This window comes from Thunnus thynnus, chromosome 23 (assembly GCF_963924715.1).
Source record: "Thunnus thynnus chromosome 23, fThuThy2.1, whole genome shotgun sequence".
In the NCBI taxonomy this organism is placed as follows: domain Eukaryota; kingdom Metazoa; phylum Chordata; class Actinopteri; order Scombriformes; family Scombridae; genus Thunnus; species Thunnus thynnus.
Window position 1 is genome coordinate 4,640,489 of NC_089539.1, and position 11,117 is coordinate 4,651,605.

At 37.2% G+C, this 11,117-nt stretch overlaps 1 long non-coding RNA gene across 1 annotated transcript; it reads right to left on the reverse strand.

Moving 5' to 3' along the window:
- Positions 1-2,077: 2,077 nt before the first annotated feature.
- Positions 2,078-4,672, reverse strand: LOC137175841 (uncharacterized). Its single transcript, XR_010925729.1, has 3 exons — positions 4,579-4,672; positions 2,421-2,536; positions 2,078-2,308 (listed from the first exon to the last, which is right to left on the reverse strand). It is a non-coding gene; the product is annotated as an uncharacterized lncRNA (long non-coding RNA).
- Between the last annotated feature and the right edge of the window lie 6,445 nt (positions 4,673-11,117).

Here is an 11,117-nt window from a genome sequence, read left to right on the forward strand (position 1 = left end):
AAAATTTGGAATTCTGGAATTTTCCTTTTAATGTAGGTGACTTGCAGCTGAAAACAACTTGAATGTGAAGATTTTATTCAGCTAATAGCCCAAAAAAGCTGCAACAATGCATCGGACAAGCAGATACTGAATATAATGTTGTGGAGTAAATGTTTATTCTAACTTTAAAGGGAGACCATGTAACTTCTGAAAAAAAGAAATAATACATGCTTCCTCTTAGAAATGAAAAGTTGAATTACTAACCATTAAAACACCCCCTTGCTCAATTCAATACACTTAAGTTTTATGTCGCTACAGCCTAACTTGGTCTGGTATGACCACTAGCTTATGGTGGCTAATGTTAGCTAATGTTAGCTAATTCATAATTATCCCCAAATAGTTTCCTGTGGCCACAGTGCTAGCTGTTCAGCAAAGTTTACAGTTATACTCTATTTTACAGGTCTGTAATTTCCTAATGATTTTCTCAGAAGTCTTCTGTGTAATTTAGCACTAATTAAAGGGAAAACAGGAAACTTCTTTGAAAGAATTTTTCACATTTTTTTTTTTTTTTTGCATATTAAGCTAACCTGTTGTCTGATTAAAAAGACTATTTTGGTTATGCTAGCATTTGTAGGTGTACCAATTGAACACAGTCTCTCTTTCCTATAATTACTACCAAATTACATTGTTCTTCCCAAAAAACTAGAAAATTACTCCTAGAAATTACAGACCCGTAAAATAAAGCATTACCAAAGTTACATAATCTAACTTCTTAGCTGCTCAAGGGGAAATTTAAAGGGAATTCTGGGAACACTGGGGCAGTTAAAGGTATACTCAGACTTTTTTGGAGTTTGTTGTATTATGAACCCAACAATGATAGCAGGCCTTTTTCACACCAGATATTTTCATTTGTTGTAGTAGAAAAAGCACAGATGTTAATAAAAACATTGACGATGACTTTGTGTCCCAGTAAGCCATGAAAGTGCGACAGTGAACCTACATGCACAATACCAAGACCCTAAAACTGAAGCAGCTAAATGGAATTCAATTGATTTTACTATTTACCCCTATGCTTTTCCTACTGTGACATGTCACACAAATGTCAAAGTTCATTATCTTGATATGGCTTCGGCAGCTTTCAATTACGCACTCAGTATATTCTTGATACAGCTTTATAGCAGTTACTTTTGTGATAGATGCATGCTAAAAAAGTCTCAAGATTTTCTAGCATCAAGAGAGTCACATAGGTGTTTTAAAGCTATCTCACAGTTAATAGTATGTTTAATGTCTGGCAGCAACACAGATGAGTCAGTCCTTTCTAGTAGCCTACACAGTAGATGATTGACAGTTCCGTCTTTCAGACACCAACGTGAACCCTCCTTTTATGAACTCAGTGCTGATTCGACTGTCTGGAAAATTTATATAACCATGATCAGTTTCAAAGTGAATTGAAGGCAAGAAATGAGTCATGCAGTTGAAGAAACAGACTCTATTTCAATACTGTATCTGTTTGCGAATCATGTCCAGACTTAAATATTAAAACAAAGAAAACATATTTTTAAAAATAAATTAAATGAATAAAAATGTAAGGTTTTGTGTCCTTGTTTGAAGCTTGTATCATTTAACCTAAATTTCCAATTCTGTCCACTACACAAAAATTAATGCAAAGTTAAATAATCATAGCAGGCTTTTATCCTGACAGAGAGCAAATGTTAGCTTCTGGCAATATAGTAAGTCTAAATAGTTAGATATGCTGTACGCCAAAGTGTTAGCATACAATCAAAAGTATAGTTGTAAAACTTAACGAAATAAAAAATATATATATAAGGGTTAACATCAGGATACCATTTGCAATGTTCACAAAATAGCTTCAGAAACTTACATTGACAATGTTTTTTGTGCAGTCCTATAGTCCGACATTTCGGGATGAATGTTTATTCGCTTTCTTGCCGAGAATTAGATGAGAAGATTGAAAACACTCATGTCTGTGTGCTAAATATGAAGCTGGAGCCTGGAGACAATTAGCTTAGCTTAGCTTTGTTGTGTGGGGCGGAGCAGGTGAACCCAAGTGCAGACACTCAAGGCGAGGAAACAGGGATATGATAGAAACAATGTATTTATTTAGAAGGCTGGGTGGAAAGGAAATGCAGGCCTGTAGAAGCTTGGACTGGTAACTGGGAAACCGGGGCTTGAGCTTTGGCTGAGGCTTGGGCTGGAAGCTGGGAAAACGGGATCGAGGCTTGGGCTGGTAGCTGGGAGGAGCTGGAATCCAGGGCAGGGAAACAGGGTTGACGAGAAGAAATGAAGGACTGGGGACAGGTGCTGGAACCTGAGCAGACAGGACCGCAGGGAAACAGGAGACAGGGTTAGTCCAGGAGGGGAAAAAAAACAGGCAACAACAGGAAAGGTTGCATGAAAAATGGCTCGAAGCGTATACTGACTGATGTAGATGCTACGATCTGGCAAAGTGGAAGTGGCAGGGCAGAGTATTTGTAGAGGGCTTGATTACTGAGATGAGTTGCAGCTGGTGTGGCTCTGCTCTGACTCCAGCACCTGTCTCCACTCACACAATCAGACACACACACAGGGAGAGAGAGAGGGAGAGAGCCGCTGGGAGAGTGGCAGCAGGTAAAGGAGACACAGGATCATGACAAGCTTAGCGTAAAGACTGGAAAACAGGGGGGAAACAGCTAGCTTGCTCTGTTCAAAAGTGGTTCACAAAATAAGTTCAGACACATGCAATTTCCCTGCACTCAAACATGTCTTTAATTTTGCAAAGAACTACTGTTACATTATATACATTATTGTTATTTCGAAACAAACAGTAATTAAAACATTTTATCAACCTTTTTTTTGAGTTTTTTTCCCACCCTGGCACCTAGGATATGATTTGCAGACTCTTATCAAGTAAGTTTTAGTTTCCTCTAGTTATCATTCACTGCTAAAGATAACTCTTAACCCAAACCAAAAGATAACGTCAGTGGGTTTCTGTCTCCCTCCGCGTGAGCAGTGGTGTTTTCAGACGTCCGGTGGCGCGTCAGGAGGAGGAAACAAAGTGTTTATGCCTCACATTAACCACAGCCACATGGTGAGCACTGAGCAATCCTCAGCCGGAGATGAATTTTGTTGCATGTTTATTCTTCTGTTCCTCTCCAAACTCTCTACATAAACTCTTACAAGTGTTGGTCTACATTTGCTGAAGGAAATAAATATTGCTCTTGTGCCAGAAGATGGGGTTTGACGTAAAAGAGATGGATTGATGTTAAAAATAAAGTTCTACAGTTTTATTTCATTGCTGCAGAAGCCACTGACCTGATTAAAGATGCCACATTTTCATTAAATCACTACCACATTCACATTGTGCTTATAGCCGAGTTATTATTTCTATGTAATTATTAATAGTTATTTTTAAGAGGGCACTCCTCTACCACCTCAAATCTTCAGATTCAGAAAGACTGATGAATGAAAATCAATAAGTAAAGTTAAAAGATGAACTCAGAGGGGTGCAAGATAGAGCAAAATTAGAAAGGGTTTACTGGAAATGTAGTAAAATACTAACTAAGCATATCAGTTTGAAGTAGATGCCACTGATTGTCTTGATCATGAGCTCATGTTTATGGCACTTATAAAGGTCTTGATAAATGATACTCGGATGTTTAAATGTGCCAAGGTCAATACATCCTCTCATGGAAAATCTTTTCTGGAAAAAAAAAGATAACAAAGTTGTAAGCAAAGTCGGGGAATGAATTGCCTGTGAGTGGACGAAAATCAGCGCTTGTCCTAGCAACCTTGTGACATTTGGCACTTCCAATCAGAAGTGATGCAACTGGTTTTATGAATAACATCTTTCACTCAAGGTTTTCATATTGTTTTCAACATTTGATCTATGCAATAGTGAAGACTTGTGTCCGACTCAAAATGTCTCTCATGGTGTACACATTGTAGCATTTCTTCACTCTCAAGTTGCAGTTTGAGACTTTTCATTTACTTAATTTCATTCAACATCAAACAATCAAGTTAAGTGAAAATGAGACCTTTCATGATTTTGTCATTAAAGAAAGTAAAATGACAAGCAACAAGCATGATAATAGAGAGACGGCATTCAAATCACTGAAACTGTCTACTTCAGTCAAAGACATTTGTGTCAAGGAAAAGGCCATTTATAACAAATGATTATACAGTTAGATTTGGTGTAAAAGGCTCTGCTGTTTGAGGGAGCTCTGGCAGACTGAGCAGCACTCTTAAATATAAAGCATCAGATATACCAAGAGAACAATGCCATATCTTCAATGACATAAGGGTTGGGTGTGGTGGAGGAAATTGCAGCAGTTGTAGACAATCAGCAGAATAATGGTGAGCTAACAGTTCACAAAATCTGTCATAAACACTTGTGCGAATATGATTGGATGTTACTAATCAGCTGTTGGCTGGGCAGATGCATCAATAAACCAATGATATGGTGATGTGGAAACCTGATGCCTCCGGTGTACATACAGTACACTGAGAATGAACTTTACAGTGAAATAAGACCATGTGTCTCATTTATGTCTTAAAGAGAAAGTTGACTCTAAAATCAAAAGTACATGTTTTTCCTCTTACCTGTAGTACTTTTTATCCATCTAGTTTGTTTTGGTGTGAGTTGCTGAGTTTTGGAGATATCAGCCATAGAATACAATGGAACTGGAGGGCACTTGGCTTGTAGTGCTAAAAAACAAATCAAAACAAAAAAAAAACATTTGAAAAACTCAACAGAAATGTCTCTTTCCAGAAGTCGTGATCTGGTTACTCAAGATAATCCACAGACCTTGTTGTGAGCAGTTTAATGTAGAAACTATTTTCTTTCTACTGAACTACACCTGCCAACCATAAGTAGTTGCACGCTTCCCTCTGCGAGGAGAGACAGTTGGCAGATGTAGTTTGGCAGAGAGTAAATAGTGTCTACATGAAACTGCTCACAACAAGGTCTGTGGATTATCTTGTGTGCCATCCAGTTGTATTGTATTTGAGAGAAGGCAGACATCTCTATGGCTGATATCTCCAAAGCCCGGCAACTCACACCAAAACAATCTAGTTGTAAAAAGTAGCACTACAGTTAAGAGGAAAAACGAATTTTTGATTTTGGGGTGAACTGTCCCTTTAAGATCTTGTGTCCAGTATTTGTATATTCATAGATTCTGGACTTTTCACTGAGGAACAAAGAGTAGATTTAATTCAAAGCAGACTATTTTATATGTTTTAAAACATGTCTGGGAGGCATTTTTAAGATGTTAGTTAAGATACTGAAGTCATTTTGACATTTATTTGATATAACGAAGGGCAGAAAGGATGCTTTCATTACACAGCAACTGGGCCAAAAAAACGGGAAAATTTGCAGCTTTTGATATTTGTTCCTGGAACATATTTTAATCACTAGTTCCTCCTTCATGTAGTCATGTTGAGTAAGCTTATTTCTGCCACATCACCAATCTTCCCATGTTCCCATAATCTGTCTTATAAACCTTTTTTCTTTTTGTGATTTCCTCCTTCTTCCAAAGTAAATTTGGAGGCACCCAGAGAGAAGACATGAACTTGTTGCATTTAGCTGCTAATTTTACATATTGCTGGCAGACAGAGTTTTTCCAGTAATGTCTCTTACTCAAAATACAACCAGCCATGTGTCGGTACTGTGTTCCGATCTATTTCCTGCGGCAGAAATTTGAGAAAACTGAGTGTAGAAATGACAAATCTCCATTTTTTTATAAGTGGATTTACAAAGATCTGTAGTAAAATGGCTTGGCAGGAAGTAAACCCTCGGGTCACTTGGGTAGATGAAGGGATCAAATTTTTCTCTATGATAATCATTAAAACACATATCCAAAAATAATAGGTTGGAACATGTTCTCAGATTTCCATGATGGAAATTTCCTTTCTGAAATCTTGAAGGTTGATTGCGCTACCATTTTTAGATAACAAAACCAACCACTTTATTTTACAATGAGCTTTGAAACATGTGACTCGTGGTGAGAGAGTCACATTTTATAGTCTCATCATTATTTTGTAACAATAGTTGATAGCACCGAACCATAAAATCATATCATGAAAAAGATATTGTCAACCTCGAGACATTATGTAATCACTATGTGTGTGCCGAACAAGAACATTTGCAGTGATTGAAGGATGGTTATGAATAAATATGTTGGAACAACGTAAAGTTAGTATGTAAATTTGAAATGCTGTGTTTGAGTTGTACAATTAAAGGTACCCTGTGGAGTTTTTGTCCTCTAGTAGCACTATGGAGCAGTTTCTAGTGGGTTTAAAATACTTTGAAAAATGGCTTTACAAGTGTTTTATATAGACGGAAACACACTTAACATGTTTGTTAGACCTCAAGGATACACACACACGCTTTTTGGTGATTAACCGAATGTAAACATAACTTTTGTTTGTTTGTAAGAAAACTCCACAAGGCACCTTTAAAGTCACAGTGAATGAGAGTTAACTTCTGTATGTGATGTAATTCTCAGTGAGCTGGTCAGGAATATGTGGACATTGTGCAATTACAGATCCTCCAGATTTGATTGTACCACTGAAAAGGTGGGTGGTTTAACAAATATGGTGCGATATGGAGCTCAAGAGGACTGTTGGGCTCCGCACACATTTTTTTAAATTTTTTTTATATATATATGGCATATAACAAGGATCTCATGGGATTAGAACTGGGGATTTTTTTTTCTTTCAATGTGTCTTTAAACTGGAAAGTTTCAGTTGGCATATGTTGCTGTAATGTCTTAATCTCTATAAACAGATACCTGCATATGAATGCAGAATCTGTAGCCAGGGGACAAGATTTTGGGATCAGAAGCGTTCTGGTTTCCGTTTCCGTTCTGGGGATTTCTACAGGAACATGCTTTGGTTGCATGCCGGTAAACAGTCCGTGTGGGGAACGAGACAGGCTGGACACATTGGCTGATTGGCTGTTGTCTGGACCTAAAATACCAACAAAAGGTCTCGATGTTTGTTTGGTTTTAAACTGTTAACTGAGTGTAAACTGGCTACCTGTGAAACAATCTGGTTGTAGACATCGTTTCTCAACTCCAACTCCAACTCCATTCTTGCTTCTCAAGTTGCTAATCGGACTGTAAACAATGACCGGCGCCAGAAAAGGAAGTCTATGCCCGGATATCTGCTGGCCACACTGGAAGCCCCGAAACATTGGCTGTTGCCCCCAGAGGCTAAATTGTCGTCAGACGATAGCTGATGGATTCCAAGATTAGTAATCTTTTGGTTATGAATGAAAACTGATGAGAGAGAGGCATAGTCATTTTTCATTGTATCAAAGACACATGGTTGTGAGCTTTGATTGTTGAGAGTACATTGTAAAACATCATACAGGAATTTAGTGGAATCAAAACAATCTTTTCTTGTTAACATAAATATTGAAATGTAAAATGTGTTCATTTGGTGTCTTGTTAACCTTGGTAGAAGGATTCTACTGCTAGCTGGAGTTTCCTGTGTCACAAGGCTGCTACAAAGGAAGTGCCACTGATTGGATGGAAGTTTCATGAACACATATATACAGACATACACAAACACAGTCCCACATCCACATGTTTTTATACTTTAGGTAGAGTTCTTTCAGATATTCATAAAGTTTTGTAGATTCTATAGACTCTATATTTAATCCCTTGCCTAACAGCTTAATCCTGACATTAACACTACCTGCATGAATATCATGAACACGGTAAAAATCCCACATAGACAGCTAGTGAATGAGAAAAAATGTATCACACACACACCTAATTTTGCCATTGATAGTGCAATTAGCACAGTGCTACAGTATGTGTGAGCACCTGTGTGTCACATTTCAAAGAAAGAATCTTGTGTATATTTATATGGCAATATGATATATAGTGTATACAATTTAAAAACCATACAAACTTTAATTTAAGGACATACTGTATACATGCTCTTGTTTGGGCTAAGCAAGGTCAAGGTCACATTTATTGTCTCGCTCAGGAGAAATTCGTCTTAGATAAAGGGAATTGCTACAACAACAACAACGACAACATCACAATTCAAAATAGGTAGAATTTCTGAAAAGCAGACATTTTTAGAATATTTCGGAAGCATGCAGCACCTTTCCTGAAACAGTACCTGCAGTCTTTAATGATCATTTCAGACAAAAGAAACATAGATATTTGCTAAGAGGAAAAAAAACCCCTAATGATTTCAATGCAGACACTGCTCTGATGCTGTAGCTGTAATGCACCTTGGCAATTATTATTATATTAGTATTTCTCGTGCATTTTTGAGCATGTCTGCTGTATCACTTAGCAAGGATGACAATGCAATGAGGCTATTGAAAAACTCAAAGCAAGGACAAGAAACAGGAAGAGTCCTCCCCCCTCTGTGCTGTGGACAATGCACACATTGCAGCGGGATATAAGGTGGTGGTGTGTAGGAGGTCCCTCCTGCAGAAACATATCTCTGGAGAAATTCATGCTTATTAAAGAGACAAGATGTAACTTTTCTCCTCGACTGCTGTTTACATCTTTATAGTTGTGTTTCTACTGTGATTATGATTTTGTGCCCTGCCATAGTCTTAAAATCCATTATCACACTATTCTTTAACACCAACCCTTCTATCTGGAGGGAGAAGGAAATAGTTATACAGGATTATTACTAATCATCTGTCAGTGTTTATAATTTTCTGTTCTGCTTTGGCAATATAGGTTTCTGATCTGCCATGCCAATAAAGTTTATTTGAATTTGAATTTGAACTGGAAACAGCCCAAGAGAGGTAAAGACAAGATCAGCTGACATGCTGTGATGTAAGGAAATATGAAAAAAAGAGTCAGAAATTAAAGAATAAACAAGCATAACTAAGACGCTGTATGTGTTTGTTGTGGTGACAATCTGATCAATCAGAAGGTCGATAAGATCCGTGATAATAACAACCAAAGGAGCAATAAATAGTGTTTTTACTGCTCCCCAAAACAAACAACACTGTTAAATATCTACAGGAAATCAACATCAATGACTCAACGATTACTTCACATGTTGTGAACTCATTAAACTGTACATTGTTCTGTACTCAGTGTCCACAGCAGTTTCTACACACCCACAATACCCAGAAAGCTCTGCCATCTAGCTGCCACAGACAACAATACCAGAAACTTGAATAAGATGGTACCACTTTCTAAACTGTAATTATTTGGCTTTATTAATGGTTAATACAGCTTAGTTATAGTGTATAAGCCATTAATAAGAGCCCTTTTTAGGTTGCCAGGTTGTGGAAAATCCTCCTCCGGCAGAAAATTTACTTTGTCTTTTTAGCTGTAGTTCATCAGGAAGATCCCTCTCATGGACTGTTTGACCACTTACCTGCTAAAAAGTGCTGCAGGCCATGTCAACTAAAATCCATGCACGCACTAGTAATTTATGTGATTTATTAACCATTAATAAAGTCATTAATTACTGTAGCAATCAGATTACATACAAACCTCCATGTTGTTGCAGTTCCTACAGGCCACCAGCAGGAGGCTAATAAAGATAACATACTGACTGAAGCTCTCATAGTGACACTTTTTCAGTGTGATGCTATTTTTTTTGATATGCATCAATGTTTGTTTTTGTCCTTTCTCACAGTCATACAGCATACAGTCAGTGTAATACATGAGCTGAGGCAGCTGCACAGCAGCTGGAAGCCAGAGCTTCTGCAGAGCACAAGGCAAAGTTGGTTGAAGTGTTTAGCAAAGTTTAACAAGACTGTAGGAGGCTTATCACTGAAACTGAGGTCACTGACACCCTCCAGCAAACAGTCTGCATTCATTCCCTTTTGACCTGTTGACCAAGATGAGAACAGGTACAGTAGCAGTTGAATTTTTTTCTACATCACTCTTTTCGTAGTCAATGGAAAACACGATTAAAAGATTGCAAGGAAGGGTCAGATTGTGCTCTTATGATCAACTGATCTCCTCTAAGGGGTCATCAGGCATGCAGGAAGGTTGTGGGCAGTGGTCAGTTTAAATGTGCCCTAACTTCAGCAACTTTCAAATCTAAATTAGGAACTCAAAGTGTATTTATTTTCCACACTGCATTTTTACATCATTAGTTAAATATGACGCTATGTATTACTGTAACGTACTTTGTTATGATTTCATTTATGTCATTTAGTTTTATTTTATTTTCCCTCTCAGTGTCTTGTTTTATGCGTTTTATTGTATTTTTATGCCTCATGTGAAGCATGTGACATATCACTGTGAGACACAGAATCTAAACAACAAATATTATGGCAACACAGTGTCTCCTGGAATGAGTCTGGCTAAAACTGAAGCCGCCATATTACATTACATGAATTTGTTTTGAATGAATCATACTTTTTTTTTTTTTTTTAATCTAACAGGTCCTGCAGTCTGATGAAAAGTTGTAGCTGTGTTACTAATTGACTATTACTGATGAATTAAATTTAACAGGCCATGATGTACCCAGTGTCTTTATGATCACACTGATGCAAAAAATGTTTCATTTTATTTCTCATATTACCACACCAGCGTGAAAAACACCTCAAATATATCGTTTAGTTTATAATTTAACTCTAAAATCTCAACTCTTTGACTGTTGCTGCCCTCTACTGGAAACACATGTTAATACAGGAAGACAGATTGCATAATGCATCAAATAGTGTGTGTTAACACGAGTCATACCACACTAAATAACATACAATATGTAAAATGCACGCTCTCTTTCCCCCTTCTTGCATAGTTTTTATGCTTTTAAATAATGTTTCATGTTACTGTGACAGAGGCCACATGAAGATTATTATAACACCGGAAGAACAATCAATATCAATATCATCATAGAAATGTAACAGGTGTTTGATGTGGTGGTATTTATTAATATTTAATTACAAATGACGTTAATGAAGTTTTTTTTTTAAACAAACCAACCTTTATTCTCAGCAGATATAAAACCATTAACGAGTGAATAAGAAACAAGCGTTAAATACTTCGTCATCACCACGTGCTTGTTAATCTTTGTCTCGAGGAATGTGAATGAAAGGCAACATAAATGGAGAGGCCGAGACCTTTTTCTAGTTGTTATTCATTTATATGTTCAAAAACAGCATCGCGAAGACATTTGATAAATTATGTTTTGTT